We start from the raw sequence: 27872 nt of genomic DNA on the forward strand, positions 1-27872 counted from the left end.
TGTGTGTTTGTTTATTTTTTCAAAGGGAGAAAAGTATTTTACTAAATCTTATGAGAATAGACATTTCAGGATTTTAAATGTCATCTTAAAAAGAGTTTTTAAAAAGTATTTAAGCCTTCTTCCGTATTAGGGTGCTCAATGCAACTGCAGTGAAGCATCATAAAGTGAGAGGAAGGATGTTCTGGTAAATAAGTAAGGCCCTACCTGTATCGTGGGATGATTTTCAAATAATTGTGGATGAGTTGTGGACAAGACATGGAAAATCGCGGAAAAGTAATAATGAACCTTTATTAACAGCAGTAATTTGGAAAAGCCAAAGTAGACCTATTTGTTTAAGAAAAAAAATTGCTGGAACGATATAAACACTCAACTATTATGTTATGCCTGATAATATTTTTGATAACCAGATAATTTGGTTCAACTATATTACATTCATTTTTTAAAAAGTGACTGGTACAGTAAAAAATTCAGAATACTAAATATCTTAACACAATTGCTGTTGAAATTAAGTTCAGTCACTTTAGCCATTTGCATTTTACATGCATTCAATGTGCAGTACACTTCGCTACAATTGTCTTGTTCATGCCCTGTTTTTGCTTTGCGAATACTCGTCCATACTGAGATACTGCAGGATTGGCATCCACAGAATTAGACTAGATTGATACTGCTTTGCTGTCTATTCTAACTCTGGAAGACACTGTAGAATTGCAGGTGAATCCCAAAACTCTCCAAGATCATTTAATGTACTAACGGGGGAAAAGTGTGTGTTGCAAACCACAAAACGTATGCAAAATTGTGGACTGTGCAAAGTAAGCTAATAAAAATCAAAATTGTGGTGGAAGCCTAACATTACGGCATCCACAATTTCCGCATTATCACAAATGAAGTAGGGCCTTATGAATAAGGCATTTGACTGGGACTCAGATCTTAGTTCACTTCCTGGATCTGCTACAGACTTTTTGTGTCGTTAGGCAAATCACTGAAATTAGTGAGAGTTAGACACCTAAATATGTTTTCTGATCTGGTTCATGCAGATCTCTGTCTGTTTCCCATCTGTTAAATGGGGATCATAATACTTCCTTTCTCCCACTCTATATCTGTTTCATCTTAGATAAGATTGTTAACTCTTGTACTATGTTTTTTCACAATGGGTTCCCAGTCTTGATTGTAAATAATATGGGGAAATGGGAAGGGAAACTGAGCAGTTGAATTACAGTTTCCAAGCCTAGCAGGTGCAACAAGTATTGATGAGCCTGAGATGCAAACTTCAGCTGTGGATCTCGAGAGGAACTTTTTCAAAGGACAATGCTGTTTTTAATTTTTTTCACTTTGATGACATACAGCCTGGGGTATTATTAATGATATTGATGTGGCCATAGTTTTTAAGAAATACATTTTATTCTGAGAGTATCCTTTCAGTACAGAGTGTTTAAATTATTACACAGCTCTCTTAAAAGAGTTTTCTTCCTCTGAGTTGAGTCCAAGGATTCATTCAGTCTTTGTTTCTGGAGTTTTGGTTCTAGGGATTCCTGAGAGTTCTTCTGTTTCATATCACAGCTTCAAAAAGAGTGGGAAGGAAGGGGAGGAAGAAACTTGTTTAGCAAAATCGTAATGTCTGTTTGTATCTATCTGAGTATTCTTCATAGAATCAATTGTCTTCAGAAGTAAAAATAGGAATTATGCCATATACAAAAAATAAAGAAAAAGGGCTATGAGTTTTCCAGCTTCACAGTCTCTCCATCTGACCCTGGGGAAACAGAGCCAGGGATGGAACACACGCTGGCAGAGTTTTAATTATGAATTTAATGATGACGTCTGAACAAACCCCCTGCTACCGGTATATCATCTGTCCCTCGTGTCACTTTCCCAGGGCCTGATGGGAGAGGCCCTGGGAAAGCAGAGTGATGGTAAATGATGTACAATACTGATTGATGTAGCTTTTATCAGAGCTACAGGAACTTACCGCCTTGGATAATCAGGTCATTTATTTAGGAGCCCAACTTTAGAGGATCAAATCTGAAAAGTTTGTGGGAAGCTCTTTGAGGCAGAGATTTTGTTTGTTATATGTTCTCTAAAGTGTCATATAAACTCATGATACAGTTAAGAATAATGTGCGATATCACTGAGCAAGGTAGCTGAAGCCAGTTCCAGGAGCAGTCTGGACAAAAGACTAATAGTCAAGTTCCAGCAAGCTGCTTCCTTCTGCTTATCGGCCTAGAGGCATTGAGCTGTGCTGAGTACACGTTCAGTACTAGGCACCACAAACAAACTGGACTGGAGTTGGGTCTTTTCTTCTCATGCTTGTAATGCAAGTTAGAGAAGACAATGGAAATAATGAGAGGAAACAGGAGGAGAGAGAGAAGCCTGGAGGCATAGGAAGTGGGAGAGACAAGGGGCAGAAAGAAGCAGAGGGGGGAGACAGGTGGGGAAATAGGAATAGGAAAAAGAGGCAGAAGGGCAGGTAAGGTGTGAGAAGTGGGAAACTGACATGAAGCACACACAGGAAATGGTTTGTGAGCGCTGAATTACACATGGGATCAAATTCATCCCTCGTATAACACCACTGAAGTCAATGGAGTTACCCAGATGAATCTGTCCATTTTATTTTTGGAGTCCTATCACTGCAATTTGTTTGAAAAATTGAAATTAATCAGCTGGATAATAGGGAGTGGTTATTCAGAATAGATAATCTGCTCTATAGTGGAGTGTTGCGGGAGAAGGAGATCATTCACATTGCTGGGAGTGCTATGGCTCTACACACTTCAGGGGCATTTGATCAGATTGTGATAGCCTTGAGAAGGCTGTTTGAGTGGTTTGTGCTGGGATGGATTCAAAACCATCCAACTTTATTTCTTTGTGCGAGATTTTAGATGACTGATAAATCACCTAAATTTGTAATAACAAAAACAGGCAAAATGTCCCTGATACATATTTAATTATACCTGGTAAAATGGGTTTTATTGAAGATTTGGTTTAAGTTTGCAGAGGATGCATTGTATTCTTTATATATAACAGAGGTTGAAACCCTGCTTTAAATGCAAAACTCAACTCAGCCCGAACTGGAGTCACAACCAGTAACTTCAGGACTGAGGAAACACTTCTCAAGTCTCTAAACTCTGGGAGCTTATGTTTCAATAATGGCCCCCCAAATTGTATGGTAAAAGGGTCATTATGTCTATGTGAGTACGTACAAGATTCTGAAAACTGGGGTTACATTTAATTTAGTGCATTTGAACAATGGGGCCCCGCAGAATCAGGATGCAAATCCAGCTTCTGCTTATTTTTTTTTATACACTTTTCCAAAGTAATTTCTGAACTATGATGTCAATACGATAGGGATGGGGGGGGGGGAGAGTGGCAGGAGCAATCTCCTGCAATGTGTGCTGAGGACCCCCCTAAAGAAGAAGGGAAGATTATCTACATAAAGTGGACTGTTTAAAATGAGGAGGTATTGGGGAGAACATGAATGTGATCTTGGACCGAAAGATCCATGATCTGTAGTACAAGCTCTCCTTCTGGAAAATTACACAATGGCACCTTGGGTAACGAAGCAAATGAGGAATGTAGCTGTTATCCTGTGTCTAACATGTGCCCCATTCCTCCAGACCACAAAGAGTGGACAGAAGTAGTGCCATGCTGTGACACACACAGTAAAATACAAATGGAAAACCACAGGGCAAAATTTAAGAAAATGTGGGATCCTTGAAATAATTTGACAGCATAACCAAGATAAGTATAATAAAGAGGAAAAACAAAAATGTACTGATGATGCAGTTTTGTAGTCTTGCTCTGCAATTAGCCAGCAGTGGATTTCAGGGCCATAGTTGTTAAATACTGTGTGTGTCTATACATTAGAAAAAAGACAACATAACCCCCCCCCAGCAACCTGTGAAGCGTCCAAATTCTACACACATATGGTGCTGTGTTCCAGACGTACCTGTCTTCCTATTCTCTCTCCATTGTGTTCTTACACTTTCCCGTTGCATCTTGTCCCTCTTGAAGTTGTTCCTCCAAACTCTGAAAGCCTGGACCCCCTTGCCTGTATGGAGCCCTATGGAAGTAAATAGGGTTCCATGTGAACGTGGGGGCTTGCCTGTATCAGACAATGTGCAGATCAGGACTTCATATTGCAAATTCTTTGGGCCAGTATCTGTCTTATTTTATGTGGGGACAGTACCTACCACAAGGGGACCCTGATAGGGACCTCTGCCATCCACTGTAAACCAAAAACTTAATGATGGATGTTGGGGAGAAGGTCACAATGTGCTGAGATCAGAAATCCTGCTACAACCCCCCTGCTATCTGTACTGTCTCTGGAATTACAGCAACTGTACCCACTTGCTGACCCATAGTTTATAACCCCATTACTCTTATCTTTGGGTTTGGCTCCCAAACTGCATGACATGTTGTTTTATGATGTAACAGGATTTTATGGACCAATAGGGAACCTGGGGCTACAAACATCTATAAGCAGGGTGCTAATATATGCATAATTAGCACTGGGTTCCAGCACCAGTGAGTTACCTGGTGTAATTTAACTGACTTCAGGGGCAGTTACACCAGGGATGAAATTAGCAGCCTAGGACACTTTCTCCTCCCACCTTTGTGGCAGTCCTTCCTACCCTAAGGTGTGTATCATGAAGAAAGGAGACTGTAGCTTAAGTAAAGCCCTTTGGGTGAACCTGGTGCCCCACCCCAAGATGTGTTCACTACATTTTCCCTATTGGAATTCCGGGGGGAGGGTGGGTAGCCTTAATTTACCCTGAGGCTGGGACCCTGCAGACAGGTGGCTTGGGAGGAATCGATAAAGTTCTCTGGGAGGGGCCGGTGTGGGGGAGAAAAACTTGAGATCGGAGAAGAAAAGAAACTTAGGAGGTCACCGGAGGGAAGCAACTGGTTTGCCACGGTGGGAGGAGAAACACCAAGCAGGAAAGTGAAGGAATAACGAATCCAAGGGGAAGGTGAGACGGGGGAAAGCAGGACGAGTCTGCACAGTGCGGGGCGTAGGGAACAATGCGATGAGGGGAAGAAGAAAGAGCAGAGAAGCGGGAGGGGAGGGGGCTCTGGCGGGAGGTGGAGCTGGCTGCAGCTGGCGACTTCTAGCTCTCCCAGGTTGCTGGGCACAGGATCCGCGCAGCGAGTCAGAGCCGAGCGGCTGCAACTGAACGGAGCCCTGCCTGCAGCAGCCCGGGCGGCCGGAGCTCAGCGCCTCCCGAGAGCCCCGGCTGCAACTTGTGAGCCGGCGGCCGCCGCGGCTCTTGCCTGTGGAGAGGCGCCGCCTCCGCCGGCTGCAGCTCTTCGGAAAGTTGCCCCGGCTGCCGGACGGTAAGGGCGTCCCCGGTTCGCACGGTCCTTCCCGGTCCCCGGCGTGTGACCCCGGCCTGTACTTATCAGCCCCCCCCCCCCGGCCTGTCCTTATCACTGCCCCCGGCCTGCCCTAGTCACCCCACACCCCCGGAGCTCCCCCTCCCGGCCTGCCCTAGTCACCCCCAAACCCCCGTAGCGCGGCTGCTCCTGCCTCTATCACCCCCTTCCCCCCCCCCGTCCTACCCCAGTTACAGCGCAGGTTCCCCCCGGCCTGCCCTAGTCACCCCACACCCCCGGAGTCCCCCGTCCCCCCGGCCTGTCCTTATGCCCCACACACCCTGGAGCTCCCCCTCCCGGCCTGCCCTAGTCACCCCCACACCCCCGTAGCGCGACTGCCCCTCCCCTCCTGCCCCTATCCCCCCCACCCCCCCGTCCTGCCCCAGTTACAGCGCAGGTTCCCCCCGGCCTGCCCTAGTCACCCCACCCCCCTGAGCCCCCCCTCGGCCTGTCCTTGTCACCTCCCCCCGGCCACCCCACACCCCGGTAGCGCGGCTACCCCTCCCGTCCTGCCCCATCACCTCCTCCATCCCCCCGGTCCTGCCCCAGTCATAGCGCGGCTTCCCCGCGGCCTGACCTAGTCACTCCCGGAGCTTCCCCCCCCCCCCCACCAGGTGCTGTCGTAATCACCCCATACCCCCGGAGCGCGGCTCTCCTTCCCCAGTTCACGCCCACCGTTCCCGGGTTCCCGCTCCAGTCAATAGACACCAGGGCTGCTGCTGCTGCTCCTTGCTCCCTCCCTTCAGCATCCCCCACTGGGGCGCTCTTCGGCCCTCGCTGAGGTCCTTTTTCATTCAATGCGCCCCCCTCCCCTCGCGGCTTGCTGCTCCATTAACCCTCCCCAGTGCTGCTGTCTCCCGCATCCGAGGGATGCTGCTGTCTCGGACGTTTCCAGGGTTTCCTTTGTACCTCCTTGCGCCCTCTTTTTGCCTCGGGACAAGGGAACAAATCTGGGCAGGAGGTTGCCCCCGGGTCACTCGGGTGGCTACGGCCTGGGATGGGCGAGAGGAACCGGGAAAGGCAGACAGAAGAGCGCTGTGCTTTCTCCTTTACGCCAGAGGCAGCGGGGGTGTTTCTTCGGCTCATCGCCCCCTTTGCCCCGGCAGAGGAGAGAGAAGAAGGTGCCTGTGTGTTGGATGCTGGGCTGCAGGGGTTTGTAAATTTCCCGAGGTTGAAGGGCCAGAGGTGCCTCCCTTGCAGTTGCCCATCTGATTCCTTCCCATGTCTGACTGTAAAAACAGAAAGGTGATGGTAACACCTCTTTCCAAGCTCAGGTTCCCAATGGGGGGAACTCTTGTGTACCAAGACAGGCTGGGCCACATTCATACTAGCTGAATTTGGCCGTATTGTCATCTCTTCAAGCTGGGTATGGACATGGGTTGCTACCTTTAACATCTCTGCGTGTCTTTTTGCTTCGTGAATCCTGTTACCTCCAGAGGAATTGCTGAATGCGTTTTTCTCTCAAGAGTTACAAAGAGACTGGAATGTTCTGTTACTTATTCATATGTTTCTGGTCATGCTAACACATGAAGTTTCTGGCTAGCCAAATGTCAGTGTTGCCCAGATTTCTGACTTCAGTACAGTAGGAACTATTTAATTCAAATTTTGCTAATCCTCAAACCGTATTTTAAAGGCAGCCCCAGTCTGTCCTCACTTTTCAAAAAAAGAAAATCTAATATCTAATTGCAGAAACAATGCTTTTAGTGAGGTCTGGTGTTACCAAAATGCACACCCAGGGTATTTGCTATTATAGTATGAAGTTTTATCACAAAAAAAGTTAACTACAATTGCCACAATAAATGAACTGATATTTTGTGATGCATCATCCTTGCTTTTTAAATGTTGCTTGATTGGTAACTAATAACAATTAGTGCTTTGCTGTGCTTTCCCATTAGTGATTAGTGATAGCCATTAGTGAGATGTGACTGTATATTGCATGTATTTATAGCATAACAGAACATTCAAACACATGGTGTTATTAATGGAATGAACTTTCTAGCAAGGTATTTCACTTAATAGCCAGTGACTACCAAGGAGGGTCAATGGAAGTCAATTGTAGAATGTCAAATGGCTTGTCAGATAATTCTGAGTGCTAGATAATGCCGGATTCTGAGCTCGGTTTCACCAATATAAATCCAGGGTGAATTTACTGAAGTGAGTGAAATTACTATAGCTTTATACCAGTGTAACAGAATGTGGCACAATGCATTTTACAGTCTTTTCTGGTTAAGGGGTCATTTAACATTTTCAGAAGAAAACAAAGTTTGTTTTCTTTCTTTGTTCTAAAAGTATACAAATCATGAGACTGAAAAAATCTAGCATTAGAACAAGTAGGTATTTTCCTTTATTCTTTATTTTAGAACATATGTTGTTCTCACAGCTGCTTCTTTCTCTGCCACTTTCTCTGGAGTTCTTTTGCACAGTTGATAAAATTATTTAAATGTGTGACAATCCCTTGAAGGCAGTTAATATTTCTATTATTTATTGCCGCCAGTGTACTATTTTTGTTGGATGCCCACTGGAATACCGTAGAAGACAATTTGCTAGAAAATTAAATTCTTTTTATTTTTAATAGATAAGAAGAGGGTGGGAAAAGGAAAGAAAGATTTGTTTTAATTTCTCCAAGAAATTCCAGACTGCCAGCAAAGTCCAGTTATAATTTCTGTTGAACTTCTCACGCTTTTTGCAAAGGGGAGCCTAGGCAGTGAATCATCTAGCAGCATGAGCTGTGTGCTAAGAATATGGAGATGTTACTGAGTTAGCCACTGTTGTCAATTACCTGAGTAAACATAACCCCTGAAAGTACAGATCCAAACAAAATATGCATTTTTTGGGGCCCATTCCTGTAAAAGTCAGTGGGAGCAACACTGGGCCTTTAAAGGTTTATTTGAATTTGGATTTCTCAGTTCGCATAGCAGGTACTTGCAGGAGATTCATGAAATGATACTGGGATAGAATGGATTCCGATGACGGAGTCCAGTTTTTCCTTGTGATTTACAGAAAAGGTCTTTATTTTCTAGCTTTGTGAGAGTAAAATATCATGGGAAGACCACAAACCCTCCTCCTTCCAAAAAACCTCAATCAGATCCACTGCAACTTAATTTCCCAAAGTGGGAGTTAATAGGGGGCTGATGATTTTTTTTCAGGAAGGAGAAGTAGTATCTGAGAGTTTGCATTTTTTTCTATGTTGAAAGCATCTAATAACTCTATCCCTAGATGATCTCACTTTTGGCTAGTTGAATTGTATTATCCTTTTTGGGGTGGAGCTGGGGGAAAGGGAAACAGGAATTGTGTGCTTATGAAAATGCTGAGCTATCCTTAATTCCATTGCCAAGGTGTGTGTGTGGTGTTTGATTCAAATATTTATTTCATACATGCAGCATTTTAGGTTGGTTTTAAAGAACAGAAACAATATTTGTAACCAAGTGTAACCAGTGGCGGATTAATGATTTTGCCGCCCCTAAGCCCTGAAATAATTGCTGCCCCCATATGAACTTGTTTTTAGTTTTTTTACAAATTTGCGCCGTCATTGGTGGTTTCAATACGCCCTATGATTGGTAGAATCATGGCGTCCATAGACGCTGACTCCGTGGGTGCTCTGGAGCTGGAGCACCCACGGAGAAAAATTGGTGGGTGCAGAGCACCCACCGGCACTCCCCGCCCCTCCTCAGCTCACCTCCCCTGAGTGCGCAGCCGGGTCCTGCTTTTCCTCGCTCCCTGCCAGCGCTTGTGCGTGAAACAGCTTTGTGCGGCTGGGAGGGAGGGGGAATGTGGTGCGCTCAGGGGAGGAGGCAGGGCCGGGGCAGGGATTTGGGGAAGGGGACCAATAGGGGCAGGGAGGGGGCGGAGTTGGGGCGGGGACTTTGGGGAAGGGGTGGAGTCGGGGTGGGGCTGGGAGTGGGGGGATGTGCGAGCACCCACTGGCGTTGGGGGAAGTTGGCACCTCTGGCTGCTATTATAAATTTGCTGCTCTAGGCCTACGCCTTGTTGGCCTAGGTGATAATACTCCGCTGAGTGTAACAGTGCAGTTCATAAAACAAGAGTAACATCTGTTACTGAGACTTCAATTTGTTACTCTTTGAAGTAGCCAAGTTGACAGTTCAGATAGTTAAGTTTAATGTCCTGTGTTGAACCTTTGGTCTGGCTTAATAGTGACTGTGAAGAATCAATAACTTTAGCTTATGTTCAACTATAGCATGTAAATAGAGGAGTGAGAAGGGTTTAAAATTGCCCGATTTCATGGAGCTAGTCCCTGTTAACAGATGACGATGGCTGATTTTGTGTTTCTGTAACCTAGTTCCATCATTCAGGCTTGCCAACTTGCTGCACTTTACGCATCAGAACGGGCTGGCATCTTGGATTTCTATCAGAGCTATGGCTGAACAAGCTACAGGGTCCTTACTGCTGTCAGAGTTAGTATTTTTCATCCTAGCACCCTTTTATCTTAAGTTAATATATCTGAAGTTCAGTACTGCAGGTGTTTGAAGCAGAGCCATGCCATACTTAGATGTGCATTTATTAGTGGTAGCCTTGCCTTCTCTTACACATTTTGAAGTCTCTTGCCAAAAAATAAATAAATACTAGAGATGGAAAAGTGAGTTAAATGGCTTTCTGTTTCTGTAAATGAATTTGCTTTTCTTTCACCTTTGTTCCCTCTCCCCCTCACTGTCTTATGTAGGATCCTTCCGTAATTAAAATATTATGACTTTCCTTATGGTAGCCCTTCACTTGTGGCGAGGCTCCTAATTTTATGTCATTGAAAAAAATACTAGCAGATGACATTGCATCAGCTAGTCCATGCCCATTTTCTTTTATTAAACCACAGTGCTAAGACCATATGGAAAGATAATGAGTTTAAGATGATAAACAGTTTACAGATTTGCCCAAATAAAGGACTTTCTTCCTAGAAGACACATTTTATTGCAAAATAAATAATCTGGTTCCTCTGTTTTATTTAATTACCTCTAGTCCTGTCTTTTCTCAACCTGCCGTAGGAAAACAGACACAACTGCTTTGTGATCATCAGCTACTGTAGATGTAGGGTCGTAGCTCTTACCTCAGGGAAGGCTTGAAAGAGGGTGTACAGATATTACAGAGATGAGAGACTTGTAAGTATGTGGATGGATGGGTGGCCCAAGTATTGCCCATGGAGTTCTATGATGCAGTGCAGTTTCCCATACCTTGCATATAGCTGGAGAGCATACAAGCCTAAGGTCCACTTGGACCTTGTAGACACAGGCTGCGCCTCCATATTAATGATGAGGGGCTGCACTCTATGCTAATCCTGGGTGGTTCCTAATGAAACTCTTAGTTTGGGGGTTCCAGCATATGCCATCTGAAAGCTGACCCCTCAATTCTTACGGATTTCTCCTGACAAATAATATCCCCTTGTTCTCTCATTGGGGTCTATCTCTCTCTCTGCCAGTGCTTGTCCACTGTGAACAGGGCATCCAGATGTGGTTTCAGATTGAGAAGAAATGTCTGAAATAAAGGTAGGCTCATTGGTAAAAGTTCCTTTGTACTAAGCATGAGGAACGAGGCAGAGAGAAGAGCTTCCAGACTCCTGTCTTTTCCTCATATGTCACTCTCCTAGACATTTTCCAAATGGGGGCACATCACAGGGCTGATGGCCTGAGACACATACATCACAGGTGACTGGCAAGAATTCGGACCAGAAAACCATGGGGGAAGCTGAGCTTTTCATTTTAGGGACTGAGGATTTAAAAAAACAACCACCACCAAAAAACAACACAAAAAACAAATACAAGCAGCTGGATGTGCAAAGTACATCACTGCCTTGCATTCACAGTATGACTGACTTCAGGCTGAATATTTGCACCCATGAGTGTTTCTAGTTAGCTATCTGCATGCATAGTTACCTGCTTTGAATCCATAATTGTAGTAATTGTGTCCAAATGCAAAACCTAACTTTTATGACAATCATAGAATCATAGGGTTGGAAGGGACCTCTGGGTTATCTAGATCAGTCTCCTGCACTCATGGCAGGACTAAGTATTATCTAGACCAGTGCTACTCCAAGTGGTGGTCCGTGGACCGGTGCTGGTCCGCGAGCCATTGGCTGCTGGTCTGCGCGCACACTGGAAAAAAAAATTGCAGGCCCCCACAACAGATAGCTTGAGAAGCACTGATCTAGACCATCCCTGACAGATGTTTGTCTAACCTGCTCTTAAAATCTCCAATGATGGAGATTCCACAAACTCCCTAGGCAATTTATTCCAGTGCTTAACCACCCTGACAGTAAGGAAGTTTTTCCTAATGTCCAGCCTTAACCACCCTTGCTGCAGTTTAAGCCAATTGCTTCTTGACCTATCCACAGACAACAATTTTTCTCCCTCCTCCTTGTAACAACCTTTTATGTACTTGAAAACTATTATCGTGTCCACTCTCAATATTCTCTTCTCCACACTACACAAACCCAATTTTTTTAATCTTCCATCACAGGTCATGTTTTCTAGACCTTTAATTATTTTTGTTGCTCTTCTCTGGACTTTCTCCATATTTTCTACATCTTTCCTGAAATGTGGTGCTCAGAACTGGATACAATACTCAAGTTGAGGCCTAATCAGTGCTGAGCAGAGCGGAAGAATTACTTCTAGTGTCTTGCTTACAATACTCCTGCTAATACACCTCAGAATGATGTTTGCCTTTTTTTGCAATGGTGTTACACTGTTGACTCATACTTAACTTGTGATCCACTATGACCTCCAGATCCTTTTCTGCAATACTGCTCCTAGGCAGTCATTTCCCATCTTGTTTCTGTGCAACTGATGGTTCCTTCCTAAGTGGAGTACTTTGCATTTGTCCTTATTGAATTTCATCCTATTTACTGCTGGTCATTTCTCCAGTTTTTCCAGATCATTTTGAATTTTAATCCTCAGTGGTTCTCAGCCAGGGGTACACAGAGGTCTCCCAAGGGGTACATCAACTCATCTAGATATTTGCCTAGTTTTACAACTGGTAACAAGCACTAGTGAAGTCAGTACAAACTAAAATGTCATACAAACAATGGCTTGTTTATACTGCTCTATACACTATACACTGAAATGTAAATACAATATTTATATTCCAATTGATTTATTTTATAATTATATGGTAAAAATGAGAAAATAAGCATTTTTTCAATAGTGGTGTGCTGTGACACTTTTATATTTTTATGTCTGATTTTGTAAGCAAGTAATTGTTTTGTGAGGTAAAACATGGGGGTACACACGACAAATCAGTCCCCTGAAAGGGGTACAGTAGTCTGGAAAGGTTGAGAGCCACTGCTTCAAAGCACTTGCAACCCCACCCAGCTCAGTATCATCTGCAAACTTTATAAGTGTACTCTTATATGCCTTTATCTAAATCATTGACAAAGATGTTGAACAGAACCTGACCCAGAACTGATCCCTTCAGGACTCCATTCGATATGTCCTTTGAGCTTGACTATGAACCACTGATAACGACTCTCTGGTAATAGATTTCAGAGTAGCAGCCGTGTTAGTCTGTATCCGCAAAAAGAAAAGGAGTACTTGTGGCACCTTAGAGACCAACAAATTTATTTGAGCATAAAAGCTTTCGTGAGGGTTTTCCAACCAGTTATGTACTCAGAACCTAGATGGAGCTACTATAAAGTATTTCCCTAGTTTATTTATGAGACGGTCATGGGAGACAGTATCAAAAGCCTTACTAAAGTCAAGATATACCACATCTACTGCTTCCCCCATATCCACAGGGCTTATTACCCTGCCAAAGAAAGCTATTAAGTTGGTCTGACACAATTTTTTCTTGACAAATCCATGCTGTTATTTATCCCCTTATTATCTTCTAGGTATCTGAAAATTGATTGCTTAATTATTTGCTCCATTATCTTTCTGGTTACTGAAGTTAAGAAGACTGGTCTGTAATTCCCTGGGTGGTTCTTATTTCCCTTTTTATAGATGGGCACTATATTTGCCCTTTTCCAGTCCTCTGGAATCTCTCCCATCTTTCATGACTTTTCAAAGATAATCACTAATAGCTCAGATACCTCCTCAATCAGCATCTTGACTATTCTAGGATGTATTTAATCAGGCCCTGGTGACTTGAAGACATCTAACTTGTCAAAGTAATTTTTAACTTGTTCTTTCCGTATTTTAGCCTCTGATCCTACTTCATTTTCACTGGCATTTACTATGTTAGATTCCAACAGCTACTAAGGTTAGTGGGGAAAACTGAAACAAAAAAGTCATTTAGCACTGCTGCACTTTCCACATTTTGTTGTTTTTCCCCCCTCATTGAGTAATGGGCCTACCGTGTCCTTGGTCTTCCTCTTGCTTCTGATGTATTTGCAGAATGTTTTCTTATTATTTTCTTTGTCTCTAGCTAGTTGAATCTCGTTTTGTGCCTTGACCTTTCTAATTTTGTCCCTACATACTTGTGTTATTTGTTTATATTCATCCTTTGTAATTTGACCTTGTTTCCACTTTTTGTGGGACTCTTTATTTGAGTTTCAGATCACTGAAACAGTTAAAAACAGACATTAAGATTGTCTTAAAAATCATTCCCTGAATTTTTTCTTAATTCTAAATAGCAAATGTAGAGATGAAAAAGACATTGAAGAATATCCAGTTTATCTCATTCTCTCCAACCAGGTTTGTTCCCTATCAAACTTCCCCAAGTGTTGTCGTGTCCGATTGACTCCACTTCTCTCCTTTCATTAGCACAATTTCGCATAGTGATGTTAGTTCTTGGAAATTTTCCTGATGTCCAGCCCTTTGCTTTCCCATGGTCAGTTACATCCCGTTGGTAGCCAATATTGCAGCAAAGAAACCAAAGCATTCAGCTTTGTCTTTTTTTTTTTTATTGTCTGCAGAGCTCAGCATTCCAGTCACATCATAAACCTGTGAAATATCCTTTTCTGCTTTCCTTTTAGTTCTCATTGAGCTTCTGAGGTCCTGAGGATCACTTGCAAAATGTTGAGTGATCTGAACTCTTGTTTAGACTAGGGTTGCCAATTTTCTAATTGTTGAAAACTGGACACTCCTGCTCTGCTTCTTCCCCCACAAGGCCCCCCCGCTCGCTTCTCTCCCCCCCCATTGCTCACTCTCCTCCGCCCCCCGACTTACCTGCTAAGGGGCTGGGGGCCTGGTGGGGCAGAGGGGTGGGCAGTCTCCAGAATCGGGTGGAAGTGGAGGGGGGGTGGAACCCACCAAGCCAATGAGCCTGGCCCCTGTTCCTTTTCCATCCCAACAGGTAACACAATGGTGACTCCTCTTCTTTTTGGGACCCAGAGTACTTGTGACCTGAAGAGTTGAGCCTTTAGCACCTTGCAGTATTTGTTTCGTCCTACCACTGCACTGTAGTGGCTATTCCTTGTTGCACGTATATGATTAAGTTTTTAAGGAGCTGACTTGCATACAAGGAAGTTGCACTGATTTAATTAAATCAGTTTCTAAACCAATTTAGAGAAGTCTGTATAACTTTCTTGCACAGATGAGACCTACGCAAAAAAGTGGATACTAGTTTATAAAGCTAAAAATCTCGGATTTACTGCTGCTTCCTTGCCACCTGCTGATTAACTATGGATGTCTTTGAAATTTACAGTACTCTTTTTGCAGAGTTTAAAGAGGTATGGTGCTAATTTCAGACAATTGGGTGCTGCAAGCACACCATGTGGTGTTGTCTCACACTTGGAAGCTGGAGGCGTGAGGTAACCTGAGGATACTGCAAAGATGCTTCATTTAAAGTGTGTGGGAGAGGACCTCCTGATTCAGGATTTGAAGGAGATGCCTCTAGAATACATGCAGAATGACTGCCACATTTAGGTTCAGTTAGAATGTGGATAATGATGGTGAAGAAAGTGTTCTTAAGGTGAAGTCAATGAAAATTTTGCCATTGACTTCAGTGGTTATAGAATTGGGCCCTTACAGGTCATGGTAATGTAGAGTTTTAGTACGAAGTAAGCAGGGAGGTGAAAGGAGTTTTGCATAGATTCCCTCAGTTCTGCTTGAGAAACTTCTTCAGAGGGACTGGAATGAATAGATCATTTCGTGGACTCTCACCCTCCTTTGTTAGCTATCAACCTGCTCCAGAAATAGGTGAAATTCCTTTATTTGCTATTTATTATAATTTCACATGCTCTAATATGGGCATTGCCAGCAACCTGATAAATTAATGGGGTCATCTGGTTTTGCTGGAACTGGTACAAGTTCCTCAACCCAGCTGCTATTTAGTAAATGTTTACAGTGATATATCCATTCAGCGAAAGATGGCTGATACTGTGAGTGACGTGTACAATGTTTGGAAAGTGAATGTTGTTATCAACTAACCAAGTATTGTTAGCTTATTTTAAAGGCAGCATGATCCAGTGGATAAGGCATTGAATTGGAACTCAGAATCTGGGTTCTCTTGCTGGCTCTGCCACTGACCTTCTGCATGACCTTGGGCAAGTCACTTCACTTCTCTGTTTCTGTTTTCCCCCTGTGCCTTTTGTCTGTCTTGTCTATTTAGGGTGTACACTCTTTAGAACTGCTGCTGACTCTCACTATCTATACGTACAGTGCCTAGCACAATGGGCCTCTGATCTCATTTGAGATCCCTAGGCACCTCTGTAACTCAAATACTAATAATTCATTATTAATTTCTTGGTATTCCTCCACCTTCTTTGATGTTAATGTCAGTCCAACTCTTTATGTCTTTCTGTTGATTCCAGCAGGAGTTGGCTCAGACCCTTTAATGTGGAAAGCTATTTTGGCAGAAATAATAACACTTTTATACTGTAAAACTGTTTTCACTCAAGGCTCATACCCGGCTTGAAATAAGTCTCACAATATGCCTGCCACATAGGAAAGCCTTTTTTATATGCCTTTTAAAGATGGATAAGCTGAAGCACAGAGAGGTGAATTGACTTGCTTGCTGTGTTTTAGTGGCACAGACTGGCATGGATCCCAGGAATCCTGTTGCCCGGTCCCTCTGACACAATACAGAGCTGTCTAAACTGGGGCACTGACCATTTCTGCAGTGCTTTCACTTTCCACTAAACTGTACATAAACTGTAGACCTAGCAGCTTTTAAGTGTCATGATGCCAAGTTCTTAAGAACGGTGATTTTGGTCATGTTGCTAGATATATGTTTTTATGGCCCTGATTCATCTGTTGGATTTAATCTGTTGGTCTTTTTTTAGTTATTATGGAAACAGTTACTATATTTACTTTTTTATGAAGGGCTCAGTGTGTGACAGTTAAGTGCAGAAGGAGTTTTAAAGGGATAGTTAGGGATTGTACTAAATGAGGGTGCCTGCATTTCTTAAAGAAAACATACTAAATGAAGAGAATAGCAAGCTTTCCTATTCTTGAAACGTGGCACTCACAGGACATCCATGTTAAACTGTAACAAGTGTTCTGGGCAAAAAACATGGGATTTAAAAAAATAATAATTTTTTATTTTTTTGCTTGCCTGCTAGATGGCACATCTCTCAGTCTTGTCTTGGGGACAAAGAGTGCCAAAACTGTTTCTGAGTAACAGCCGTGTTAGTCTGTATTCGCAAAAAGAAAAGGAGTACTTGTGGCACCTTAGAGACTAACCAATTTATTTGAGCATAAGCTTTCGTGAGCTACAGCTCACTTCATCGGATGCATACTGTGGAAACTGCAGAAGACATTATATACACAGAGACCATGAAACAATACCTCCTCCCACGGATCATTTTCTGGTTTCAGTATTTGGTGGTCATGAATGGTGAGGTTAGAGTAGGGAGTGAGATGAATTTGAGTCTCTACTGAAGGACACTTGGGAGAGGAGGCTTGGGAACAATTTATAGAACATGCTTGAGTGTTGAATCTGAGGACCTGATCCTGCTAGGTGCTGAGTGCCTGACTCATTCCTGATGAGTTAGGTGGAAATAGAGGGCTCTCAGAACCTCGTGGAACTTCAGATCCTATGGAAATAGGTGTGGGGGCCTAGATAGTGCATCTTTGGAAAGGCCCTGTTATCTAAATTACTGTTTAAAAGAAGATAAAAATAAAATCTGAAGCTAAAACACTTCCTGACCCTTGTGCTGTGGATGCTCAAGATTTGATGATGGCTTTCGCAGGCACTGGTATATCTCATTGAATGGGATCTTGTTCCAGCACCTTCAGCTTTTGATTTAACACCTTACTATAGTATGTCACCGTGGACACACAGTCCTAAGAAAAGACTTTGACTAATACGGGTGTAAATGCACAGTGGTGCCTGGCCAATTAAAGATGAGTCTTTCATTTTTAAAGTGGTGTGAAAGGATGTTTCAGTCACGGGTGACAGAGACTGGAGAGATTAAGGAGTAATAGGGTTTTCCGGCTTCTGCGGCATTAAGAGTTTTTCTAACAACACAGAAAGGGGCAGAAGCTTTAGTGCTTCACATTCTGTACATTTGCTACTTTGGCTGTTTTGGGATAGTGGTGGGGAGAGCTGATTTTTCCCATCCAAAACTTAATTTAAAAGAAAACCCTCCAGTTTTGGAAAATGCTGCTGTTAATATTTTCTGGGCTTACTCCTTCTCTGCATCTTGGGTTGTTCATGGGATTCCTAAGCAGTAACACTGATCAGGAGCAGGACCAAAGTGTAGCTCTGCCCACGGGGAGCACAAGGTAATGAATGGGGTTGAGAGTCCAGTCCTTTCTCAGCACTGATCAGTATTCTCAGCATGCAGTGAGAAGCATGTTCTGGCCTCTGGACTGGGAGCCAGGTGCACCTAAACTCAAATCCTCGGTTGGATGTAGAATTCCCTCTGTGGTCGCTGACAAGTCAGATCACCTCTCTGTGCATCTGTTTCTCCAGCTGTAAAAATGACCATAATACCCAACTCCTATGGCTGCTGGGAGAATTCTAGTTAGCTAATCTTTGTAAAGTGGATCAATGATGAAAAGTGCCATGGGCTGTTTGCAAGTGCAAGAGGCTATGATGTCATAAACCACAGGCTTGTGACTTCACAGCAGGAAAAGACAAAGCTGGGCTGATTGGAAGAAAGCCCTTACACAAACATAGAATGTGGAAAAACACCCTGCCATGGAGAACCTCTGTGTGATCTTCTGCTCCATTCTGACTCTTAGCACAGGGCCTAAATGGGTCTGCTTAGTGCTTTGTGCAATCTGTCTGCACCTCCCACTTACCCCCAAATGATAGGATCTTCTTAGGGTGTCCCATTGTCTTTTGTGTTCTGTCTGCTTAGTCTGTGAGCTCCTTGGGTCCCAGCACCTTGCCATTCGTTATGCCTTTTACAGCACTCTGTGAGCACTTATAAATATTAATAATAGGGTTCTTTGAATCAGTAGACTGTTTGCTGCTTAAACTCACCTGGTCCTGCTGCTTATCCTTTATTAAAAGTTGTTATAATCCCCTGACTGTGACACCATAATAACTTCCGCAGCAGTGGAAGGGGATGTGGAATAGAGGATTATAGCTAAAGGTGGGGAAGCAGCAGCAGGAAAAGACACCTTTAAAGACGCAAAGATGCCGCTTTCCATTCAAACATTCCCTTGCAATAAAGAACGAGGAGCAGAAAATATGCTCTGGGAGCTGAACTGTTCACCTGAATAGTGCTTTTCAAACAGCTTTCCATAAACTGTCAGCGATCCTTTTATGATAATCCTGTGTTACATGTTAGATACCTTTTTTAAAAAAAGAAAATTTCTACATAGGAATACAATACTTTTAAAGGACTGAATTTTTAGTGAAGCTTTGAGGCCTGCTTGTGAGAAGAAAGTGTCTCAAACCAAGATGATGGATTGTTCACTTGAGAGCCCTCTGTGATGTTCCGGTATGTTTCTTTTTAATTCCCCCTGCAGAGAGTTACATTGTTTAGTTCTTCTAAGTGGAATGGAAGGGTATTCACTGGGACAGTAGCTTAAATACTATCATCCATATAATGGATGGGCCAGGCTCCAAAGCTAACTTCCCTCCACTCTTGAACTGCAGCAGTGCTTCCCCTGCCTTAGAAATCGGGTGGGGTGGGAGTAAAGTAAACAGGAATGAAGTGTGTGTGTGTTTTCCAGTCCCACCCACCTCCCTATTCCCCTCCTCTTATCTAGTAATTTAAGCTGCTGGCTGTGGAGAAATAAGCAGACAGGATAAGAGGTGTTTGGGCAAACTTCAGGAATCCGAAGGAGTTTGTTCTACATGGTATCAGTTAGCACTTGTCCAGAGGACCTGGGTGGTTCCTAAACAAAAATTCTGCTGGAGGTGTTGCTTTCAGGTCTCCGAGACAAGCCATCAACACAAGCCATGCTAGTTACAATATGAGGTCTCCTCCTGGGCTGGCCTGATCCTTCCTCTAGCTCTAGATTTTTGACACCATTGGATTCTGTGCTTATTGCAAAGTGGAGGGAGGAGGAATCTTTGTGGTAGCTATGTGCTGGTCACTGCATGGTGAAGGAGAGTGATTGTCTCTGAAGCACTTATGGTGTTCTGGGTCGGGTCAGGACTGTGCATGTGGGATTGGTTGAAGGATGAAAGGGCTTCTCAACCTCACACTCCCTTCTAGGACTGTTCTTAGAAAAGCAGCTTTAGCAGCCAAGTTAAATACAGCTGCATGTGCCTGGGTCATTATGTTGGTCAGGGTCTGCAAAATAATGCTTATAGCAGGAGATGAACTTCTTGGAATGCATAAAACTCTCTCCCTCTTGTGTGCCCCCCCCAAGCATTGGGGGAAAGGGTAGGGTAAGGCAGAGTTTGAACAATTAGTCTTACTTCTCTACTCTTACCTCAAAACAAACAAAAGTGGGAGGGAAGTGTTGCCCTTACTTCCTGTCCTCAAAAGCCTGGCGGTACATTGGCTCTCTGAGAAAGAAGCTTCTGGAGGTATTGAGCAAAGCTAGGCTCATACCTACACAAGGGGCTTAGTTTTCTGCCCTATACCCCAGTTTTGAGGAACTTTTTGACTTGGAGATTTTGGGACAAGTCAGCCACCCAAATACTGATCTCCTGAATGCTGCCACCAGACATCTTGGCTGGCCCCAGCTGAAGCCCATCAGCAGTTCCTCTGCAGTAAATGTGCATCTAAATCATATGCGCTGGACACATGCTTGAGCTGTGATTGTATCAAAATTCCACTCTGCCTTTTTTGGGAGGATGAAAAAAATATGCCTGTTTGGTTTTAAACTGCACATTACATGGGCTGGAACTGAACACTCCTTTTAAAGACAAAATATTCCAGGCTGTTGCAATGTAATTGAATTTAAATGAAAGGCCATTCCTGTTTCTAAGTGGCCAAGTGCATCCACAATGGTCTGTGACAGAGGGGAGGATTCTGAGCCTGCCTCTTTCCTGCCCCTTGTCCTTCCAGCCAGGAATGTATATCAAGTCAAAGGGGGAACTTAAAGGCTGGGGACCCCGAATCAGATGCTAGGGTATCTTTACTCACTCCTATATTCTCTGGTGATAAATCTGCATGGGCAGACAACCATTAGGAATTAAACCTACTGTAGAGTTATCTGTGCCTTCCCATCACCCCCTCACCCAAAAAAGGGCATCCCTCCAAATGGACCAAGCCTGAGCCTCTCCATCTAAGGACCTTGATTCCTGAGCAACCAGACCTCAGCACATTTCTCCCCTCTTGCTTCATCACCAATGAGGAAAACTGTGATGAATGGACTGATACAGGCTTCCCTGAATACTCCCAGATGGATAAGGGAAAGCTTCTCTTTCTTCTGTAGAGCTGAGGTCTAGACTCTGTCATCTACTGGGAGGGGGAGGGGGTGTTGGGTGGCCTCTGTTGAAGACTGGATAGACTAGGGCATCCAGAAGAGAAAATGAACAAACCCCAGACAGTTTGGTGTACAGTAAAGTATGTAGCATAGTCAAGAACTTCTGGACATGCTGGAGACCCAGGTCAAGCTAAGAAATCTGATGTCCCAGAGAAACCTGTAAACTAAGCCTATGCCTGCTGTGAGGGAAGTGAGCCTTGGTATACAGAGAGATACTATGGCATCCCTACAATATCCTGTTAGGGTCTTGGGGGAAAGGAGCTGGGAGGATTCTAGTGATAATAGCCAACAGTGGGAAGGCAATAGAGTGCACAGGGTTTCAAGAAAGAAGTGAGATGTAAGCCATTGTAGTAAAACATAACTTTTTAAGATACTCAGTGTGTTATGGACATTTATAACATAATCCTCACACCACCGAGCAAGGTGGACAGAGTGGTTGCCCTTAAAAGGGCAATGGTTAGTATCAGTTCCTCTACTGTTACATCTCAGACACCTGAGTTTTTCTGCTATCTCAAGATTCCACTCTGCACTAACTTTTAATGGTGAAGCTATTAAGTATTATGCCCATTTTACAGATTGGGAAATGGGGGCAGAGTGGTCCAGAGACATGCCTAAGGCCACCCAGAAAGTGATTGTCAGGGTTTCTGATACTCCCATCCACTTTCAGTCCCCCTAGAGTATGCCACCCCTGTATGGAGAGCTCTTACTATTGGTCTCACCATGTCCCACATACAGAATGGTGAAGGGGAAACCATCATTTTCTAGTCAGGGTTGTGAAGCTAAGATCCATATGTGGCAAAACCATGGGCCTATAGAACATGGAACTCTGCTTTTCTTTGGGATGAGATGCAGCAAGAGCACCTCTGGAGAAATGGAAGGTTTTGTCAGTGAAACTCAAGAGCAACCTGCAAACAAATAGGCTGCCCAAGGATCTTGTAGCATAGAGGAATCCAACGATTGCAAGATGACTGGACAAAGTCATTTCACCGTGTGTATTTTTTGCTGCTTTGTGAAGTATTTTGCTTTCATCTGATATGACAACCATCTCCTCCTTTCTTTCCAAATCAAACAGAAAATATGCTTATTCAGCAGTCATTTGATTGGAACCTAGTACTTTCTGGTTGGTGGTAAGGCACAGGATTCTGCTGTCAGTTATGCCAGTGTTAATCAGGAGCCACCCCGTTACTTTCAGTGGGATGACTCCAGATTAGTGTAATAGAATGTAGAGTTTGGCCTAGGTTATTTTTCCCTTCTTCCCCATCCCCACTGTAACCATTGTGGGTCAGATATTCTGCACACTCACCCTGGTTGCTGTTATGTATTTTTAAATACATCCATTAATAAAGGTTTGTAATCCCCATCCTCAACCCTGAAAACAGGAAGTGAGGACATTTTGTCTAGTGAGGAAAATATTTCTGGAAAATTGGGTGATTTGGATTCACTTTTGTTTGCAGAGAAACTCGGTGCATTAATTATACATCAAACTGGAACAGAAACATGCAGTAGTAATATGTCTGTGGGGGATTCTGCAGAGAACTGCTGGAACCCAGGCCATGCTGATTTTCCTAACTTATAAATTACAGGATCAGTTTCAGAGCTGTCTGCCAATCAGAACTGCACTCCTGAAGAGCTCTTTGTAGAGTCACAATGGATACAACAGAAGTGGCCAAAGAGGAACCTGAGCAGGGCAAACTGCCTCCTATGAAGTCCTTCAGTCTGGCCTGCAGACATGCTCTTCTTTAATATAAAACTGAAGCCTTCAGGTCTCAGGATGCAATGGTGGTACTCTAATCAAGGTGGACCAGTGCACACATGACCTGCCTTCTGGATGCCATACCTCCTTATTAAATAAAAGAATAACTACAATCTGCTTCATTTTATGCCAGTGAGGTTTAGCCCTCCAGCTCCTGCCAAGTTTCCTTAGGTGGACAAAGATTGGTCACTCCCTGATTTTATGGATGACTGTGCTGTTTCTCTGGTGCTTTCATCTATTTCACTGCCTCAGAGTCTTTTTTTAATTTTTACTGTAGGGAATTCTGACTTGTAGTAAAACTATAGTCTGTCTAGACTCTGCATTACTTAGCAAGGAGGTGAAACAAATACAACCACTGTAAGATGATGATACAGTAATTTTCTGGCCCTTCTAATAACTCTAAATGCATTCTAAAAAGGATTCAATTTATTAGCATCATTTGTTACTATGTATAAATTCCTGGAGATAAATCAGAGATTGACTGGCTGATAGATAATGAAATGGTGCAGTATGCACAGATTAGGCAGAGATCTGAAGTAGCCATGTTCTTGCCCATAAAACTGAACCTGTTGTTTGGAGTCCATACATGGCAGATGTAGCATCTTGATGTTAAACAGTCACTACAGCACATCTTGTGACATCGGCTCAGACAGTCACTTACTCAGGAATCTAAACTGGTGAGACAAGGCGAGTTTGGATTTGTTAAACATCAGACTACATTGAGCTTATGTTCAATGCCTTGTGTAAAGGCTAGCGTCTAACTCACCACACCCAGGTCCCTTTAATGTGTCTCAAGTTGAGTGTTCAAAATCACTACTTACTTTTGAAAGTCTTGGCCCTGGATTCTATTCCTGGCTCTGCCGCAGACATTCTGAGTGACCTTAGGCAACTCACTTTAGGATCAGACTTTCTCAGGGATTTGGGCACATTTTAACTTTGATTTAGGTGCCTAAATAACTTTGAAAATCTGACCCTTAGTCTCTGGCCTCAGTTCCTCAGCTGTAAAATAAGGATAATGCTTCTTTCTCCCACCCTTTGTCTGCTTTGTCTATTGAGATTATAAACTCTTCTGAACAGGGACTGTCTTTTGGGACTTTTCTATATAGGAAAATTTTACCAGTTTTAACGGGATAGTTAAACTGCAGTAGTTATGCTGCAGTAATTCCCCATGTGAGCATTCTTATTTCAGAATGAATGGCTTTTTTTGATTTATCTTACCCCCCTTCCAAAGCATCATAAGATGCACACTAAAAAAGGCACTCTAATTCTGAAATAAGTGTGTCCATCCAGGGAGTTATACTGATATAACTGTACTGGTTTAAATTTAGACTTTAGCTTATATCAGTACAGGTTTCCCATGTTTGGGTAACAGACTGATCTTTCTACTTATTGATCACTGATGAAACTTGATCAGAAAGAGAGAGAGAATCTCTTGGCAACTACATCCAGATACCTGCATTTTGAAACCTTTCCTGCACAGTACTATTTCGGATAGCAGAACTTGCTAATGTCTGGCTTCTCATTCAAAAGAGCAGCATAGATTTAGGTTTTCAGTAATTTTGTGTTTATCTCTTAAGTACTTATATGGTCCCATTTCCATAGTATCTGAGTGCCTTACACCTTTCAGTGCATTTATTTTTACAACCCCTGCATCCTTATTTTACAGATGAGAAATTGAGGTCCAGAGAGTGACTGCCTGTGGTCACATTGGAAGCCTCTGGCAGAGAAGGGAATTTAACCTGAGTCTCCCAAGACCTACACTATCGCCTGAAACACTGAACCATCCCTCCTCATTTTTAACAGCAATTGAATCAAAATCTGTTTCCAGAAATGGTTCCCAACTTATAGACACATAAAAAGCCAAATCCTGCAGTCCTCTTCCCATCTTCATGAAAGCAGAAGTCCCATTGACCTCAGTGAGGTTTTTAAGCTGTACCATCATTTTCAAGGTGAAAATTTTGACTATTGGTGATGTCTTTGATCTAAACTTTCACTAGTATCAGTGCATGGCTCTCAGAACATTCACCAATGTCCATTGCAGGGATAGAACCCTAACCAAAGTTTCACAACAGACATAACCCTTCCTAAACTCATGCTTCCCCCCTCAGTGATGCTGGCATAGCTGCTTGCTTGTGGGGGATGCAGAGGCACATGCTGGTTTGTTGCTGTAAGGTTGCATGACGATTTATTAAAGGTAATTTTAACACGCCCATCACCACAGTAGGGGTTGCTGGGTTGCTAATGCAAATAAACCACAGGAACTGAAGCTCTTTAAAAAATATTTTAAAAAATTAGGCTTTGATCCAGTGAGGTGCAGAGCAACCACAATTCCCTGTGACTCAGGATCAGGCCTGAAGGGATTAAGCTGCAGAAGTGCTGAGCACTCACAACTTCCTTTGAAGTCAGTGGGAGCTGTATGTGCTCTGTACCTCTGCAGATCAGTTCCTGGGAATGTGCAGTTTGAGCAGTGATGCACAGATGCCAGAATCTCTCTGAGGGCTTCTTGGTGTCTGAGAAGAACAACACGAGTTTAATCAGATCTTCATGTAGTTGTTTATTAATTAAATCCAAGCTGCTGCACATGTTCTTTCTGACAGGAGGTGCCATGCATTTCTGGAATCATGGGACTCTGTTTTTCCTGAGTGAGTTTGAGCCCTCCAGCCTGGCAGTTTCTTGGAGCCTTTTATAAAGGTATTAAAGAGCAGAAAACTTGGTGGTTGCCTCAAGCTGAGGAGGAAATGCTGTACTTGGAGGATTAATCTCAGTGCAATGAATTTTAAAGACTTTTTGTTATACGTGTTGTAGAAAGCTATCAAAATGCTTATGGTTCTGCTGTCTTACGTCCAGCAGACTTTTATTTAACCCTTTCAATATTAGGAATATTTGTAAGAGGGGTGTGTGTGTGGGGGGAGGGAGGGGGACTTAGTTTAATTGCACAAAGATAGTCCAGTGAGTTACCAAAAAGTAAGTTTTACAGCACTTGAGACAGATTCTCCACTTGCACCAGTTTTAAACCAGTGCAACTCTATTGTCTTCAGTGGAGTTTCTCCTGATTACATCAGTTTAAGGGAGAGCAGAATCAGGCCCAAAGTTAGCAGCTTAGAGAATTTTATGGCTTAATGATGACATAGACATGACCTTCTGGACAACAGAGCTGTCCTGACCTGTATGAACTCTGCGACGTTTGGTTTGCAATGCGGTTTATGAACTGAGCCCTGCTGTTTGGTTCACAGGGGTTAGATTTGGATTAATCTCCAATCAAACCTGTGGAGAGGTGTGAGTTTGAATTTGGACATCTGAGGGAAATCTCTCAGCCACTGCTCCAGGATCCTCTCTTCTTATTTTTGATGCCTTCAGCTGGTTCATTTCAAGGGGAGGAAGCTTACCCATTTAACTCGTATCTGCTGAGCTAACAAGTGTGGACCAGGGGTTGTGAATGCATCACACCTTGAACATGTTTATGAGCGTTTGAGTTTTTAGGTAGATATTTTGCTCAGCTCTAGATAGGAAGCCTTTTGATTCACATTTTAATATAAAATAGCATCTTGTATGTGTTGGAGAGCTTCTCTTAAACCGGGGTGCCCAACCTAGGCCCCACCAGAGCATTTCATAAGCCTGCTTCAACACACTATACTAACGGCCGATTCATTAATGTTTTGTCATCATGTTTGTCTCATTTTAGTTTACACAAGTGTGTAAATAGACCATACATAGAAACAACCTATCTAAGTATATACGAAACAAGCTGAACTTAAAATATAAATCAATACAGGTGACTTTAAATCTTATTAAAATATGAAGAATCTGTTTGGCTCATACAAGGTTGTGCTTACGTTTATATGACCATCCTGTGCAATAAGATTGGGCATCACTCTCTTAAACCATAATAGAGTGAGCACTCCAGTTTCTTGAACGTACAGCAGACCTCTGCACATCCCCAAACCTCCATTGTCTGAAATGGCTACACATAAGTATGTAATTTCCTGACCAGCATTTGCAGCCCCCATTTTGTCGTAAAACCTGCTCAAATGAGTTTGGTTCCCAGTGGCTCTGGAGGTGTGAAAGTATCTCTGTCAAGAAGGTAAACCAAGTAACAGAATAAATATCTACTGAAACCAATGACACTCCCTAACATACCTCCCTGCAACATATCCTCTCTGTAATGTATGTAAATGCTAGTGGATGGACATCAACTAAAATATAGAAAATTAGCCTCCCAGGAGGGAACTTTTGGACAGTTTCTTTGGGGTTTTGGTTCTGTTTTTGACACATCCGTATAACTCTTTACAGATCCCGTGAAATTGTGGTTTGGAGCCAGATAAATATTTGGATCACTTTGGAAGTATAAATAACAGAAATTGTGAGTGACAGTAAGCCGTTGAGATTGTGTCATTCCATTAACCCTCCATGAAATCGGCTGGAACAATGGATCTGTCTGTGTATACCTTTAATCATGCTTCACCAGGCAATTTCAGCCCTCCGCAGGGATTGAATGGTGAATTCAGAATCACCAAGCCCCTCAGGGTTACATTCACCATTAAGTCTTTCACTTTTAGGTTTCAGTAGACTTTGTACTTGACATTTTTTTTTTGTAAAGCTAGTTTGCCATTAAATGTTAGCTTTATACCAACTTCCTTTGTGACTCCTCACTTCAGAGCAGCAACATGGTTTTAGCTACAGTGCTACTCTTCTCCCTACTCTATGCCAGGCTAATAGGACGGCTAGTTCACTCCACTTTGGTGTAGGCATGGGGGTGATGGTTGGTGGGAGGAGGAATGCAGCAAAGATTATTATTTATTATTATTATTTTTAGGTAGCACAGGGTAGTATAGCAGTCAGCAATGGGAAGAAACCAAGCAAAGACAAACCGACTGAATATCAGTGAGATTCTGTAAAAATTGAACAATAGTTATTTCCCCTCTATGCCTTCATTTCCTCCCCCCCCCCCCCCCCAAAAAAAAAAAAGTTGGAGATACTGTTTCATTTGGGACATTTTAAAACAGAAGTGGACAGGACACTGAAGAACAGGCTTT

At 43.1% G+C, this 27872-nt stretch overlaps 1 protein-coding gene and 1 long non-coding RNA gene across 8 annotated transcripts in view; one reads left to right on the top strand and one right to left on the bottom strand.

Annotated features, from left to right (window-relative positions):
* Nucleotides 1-353: 353 nt before the first annotated feature.
* Nucleotides 354-6220, bottom strand: LOC125638119 (uncharacterized). The gene is made up of 3 exons (XR_007357153.2): nt 6002-6220; nt 3938-4051; nt 354-1557 (listed from the first exon to the last, which is right to left on the bottom strand). It is a non-coding gene; the product is annotated as an uncharacterized LOC125638119 (long non-coding RNA).
* TSPAN18 (tetraspanin 18) overlaps nt 4885-27872 on the top strand; it is a 178311-nt gene continuing 155323 nt past the window's right edge. For 4 of the 7 annotated variants that reach the window (XM_075129542.1, XM_048853415.2, XM_048853416.2 and 1 more), the window contains exon 1: nt 5045-5325. The gene's annotated coding sequence lies outside the window, so the exon portion shown is untranslated. Of the gene's footprint in view, nt 4962-5043; nt 5326-27872 lie in introns of those variants that run through there. The other 3 variants (XM_048853420.2, XM_048853423.2, XM_048853422.2) reach the window with 2 other exon arrangements.

The sequence above is a fragment of the Caretta caretta genome, chromosome 6 (assembly GCF_965140235.1).
Source record: "Caretta caretta isolate rCarCar2 chromosome 6, rCarCar1.hap1, whole genome shotgun sequence".
NCBI lineage: Eukaryota > Metazoa > Chordata > Testudines > Cheloniidae > Caretta > Caretta caretta.